This window comes from Thunnus thynnus, chromosome 19, assembly GCF_963924715.1.
Source record: "Thunnus thynnus chromosome 19, fThuThy2.1, whole genome shotgun sequence".
NCBI classification, from domain to species: domain Eukaryota; kingdom Metazoa; phylum Chordata; class Actinopteri; order Scombriformes; family Scombridae; genus Thunnus; species Thunnus thynnus.
Window position 1 is genome coordinate 1,080,422 of NC_089535.1, and position 2,450 is coordinate 1,082,871.

Below are 2,450 nucleotides of genomic sequence, written 5' to 3' on the forward strand. Positions count from 1 at the left end.
TCATCTCTGATCGCCGTTAAATGAGCCGTTTTACAATCCTGGTGGTCTTTAGACCTGCACGTATTCAAATTTTAATATTAATTTGGCATTTATCATAATTGAAAATATTGGTAAAAAGTTGCACTATTCTGTCATTATGTGTGAACTGTTCACACTACTGAAGGAAATCAGGCCAACAAGGATACATGACACTGAGAAGACTGAACTTAATAGAATAATGTGATAAAGTGACATTTATTCACAGTTATTAAAGTTATTAAATTACTTCAGTAAATCAAAATCAATTTAAAGTTAATATGAATCAATATTCCTTGTAAATTAGGTTATATTAACATTTTCTTACAACTTTTTCTGTAAATTTGAGTAACTTATTCAATGTATTTGAATTTTAATCAAAGTTTTCTTACTTTAAATCTACTCAGTAATTTAATGCATCACTTAATTACCATCATTTTTTAAATTAACCCTTTATCGTGTTTTACGGTGTAGTTTTCGAAGCAAACAGAGCTGGGTTTTTAAATGATTGAGTCACAGAAGAAGAAATATTTGCAGCTTTTATTGTTTGTATTTTGGGGGAAAACTTTCCTAACATGACCAGTCTGAACATGTTTCTTACAGTCAAAAAGTCCTTTTTCCCAAAACAGCTGAATGTAAAAGAGAATCATCTTATAATTCGATCAATATAATAAGTTGATTGATCCTTGTTGCTGAGGAGGACTCAGTCAGCTGTGATGCTGCCTGTCAGCTCTGAAAAACCTTTTCTTTCATAAAGATTCATGTTGAGTTCATGAGCGGCTCCGTTTTGAGAAGTGAATGATGTTCTCTTTTATTATTACATTTGAAATGTTTCTGGGTTAACATGTATGTTAAAGCTGCTATTAATCAAACATGGCAGCCGTGTCATTTGTCTCTCGGTGTCGATAGCGGCGAGTCCCCGCTGCTATAAAAGCCACAAACACATCAGCACTTTAATTAATGCAATTAAATGGAGCAACGATTTCTCAGAGGCCACTGTCACAACTCTACTGACCCGCTAACCGAAGGGCCCCGATAACCAGCACGTATTTATCAAATGAGTGAAAATATGAACTAAGAATCCTGCATTTTACAAGTTTGACTTAACGGTAACAGATCCTCTCGTTGATCCTGGACACAGTTGCTGCTTTCTAGAAGCTGTTATCCAATCAAATCTTTGAACTGAATATAAAGCGTGTGAAAATTTAAACTACAAGCACAACATACATAAACTAACTTACATGATACAGGACTAGTGTGTCCTCCTGTACAATTAACATGACATGAACAGAAATATGGATTCAATAAAAACAAACTGGCTGAAGGAAACTGAACTTGAACACGGAGGTAAACAGGTCCAAAATACATGATTAGTATCTCTTCTTGATTAATTCAGTTCATTTGGTCTATAAAATGTTGGAAATTGAAAAAAAACACAGATCACAGTTTCCTGAAGTCCAAAGCAACGTCTTTAAATGTCTCGTTTTGACCGACCAAACTGTCCAAAACCCCAAATTATTCAGTTCACGATGAGATAAAATGTAAGAAAAGCTGCAAATTCTCACAATAGAGAAACTGCAACAAGGTAAAGATTGTAAATTTAAAAATAACTTATTGTCTCTTTAGGGACAATAAAGTATTAATTTATTATTTCATTGTCCCTAAAAAGACAGTAAGTTATTTTTCAAGTGAAATTTACAATCTTTACCTTGTTGCAGTTTCTCTATTGTGAGAATTTGCAGCTTTTCTTACATTTTATCTCATTGTGAACTGAATAATTTGGGGTTTTTGGACAGTTGGTCAGACCAAACGAGACATTCAGGAAACTGTGATCTGTGTTTTTTTTTCAATTTCCAACATTTTATAGACCAAATGAACTGAATTAATCAAGAAAACAATCTGTCACTGAGATACTAATAATGTATTTTGTACCCGTTTACCTCCGTGTTCAAGTTCAGTTTCCTTCAGCCAGTTTGTTTTTATTGAATCCATATTTCTGTTCATGTCATGTTAATTGTACAGGAGTCCACATGTGCATCCTCCAACTCTCCAGTACAGGAAGCAGCAACTGCTTTGATGACTGTAATTATAAATATATCTGTAGTGTCAATCATGTCAAAGTTGTTTTCAGTTCCTCCAGTTGCAGGAATTTGTCACAAATAACAGAACCTGATCTCTATATAAACCTGCGACGCTGAATAAACAGTTGCACAATTAACTGTTTGTAATTACGGTGGTGTAATAGAGCGCAGGCTGTCTGCAGATCAGCACGTCCATTTTTCACAGCAGCGACGGCGTAATAATGTTCCACAACATAACGGTAACACTTGTTCCAATAAAAGCGGCAGTTTTACACCATGTTTTCATAGTAAGCTTTTATTTGACTGCTGTAACAGTGCTGTGAATTCATCAAAAAACCTTTACAACTCACAGTA

The 2,450-nt window shown here is 34.4% G+C and overlaps 1 long non-coding RNA gene across 1 annotated transcript; it reads right to left on the minus strand.

Annotated features, from left to right (window-relative positions):
* Positions 1-540: 540 nt before the first annotated feature.
* On the minus strand, positions 541-1,666 carry LOC137170685 (uncharacterized). The gene is made up of 2 exons (XR_010924653.1): positions 1,257-1,666; positions 541-1,190 (listed from the first exon to the last, which is right to left on the minus strand). It is a non-coding gene; the product is annotated as an uncharacterized lncRNA (long non-coding RNA).
* Between the last annotated feature and the right edge of the window lie 784 nt (positions 1,667-2,450).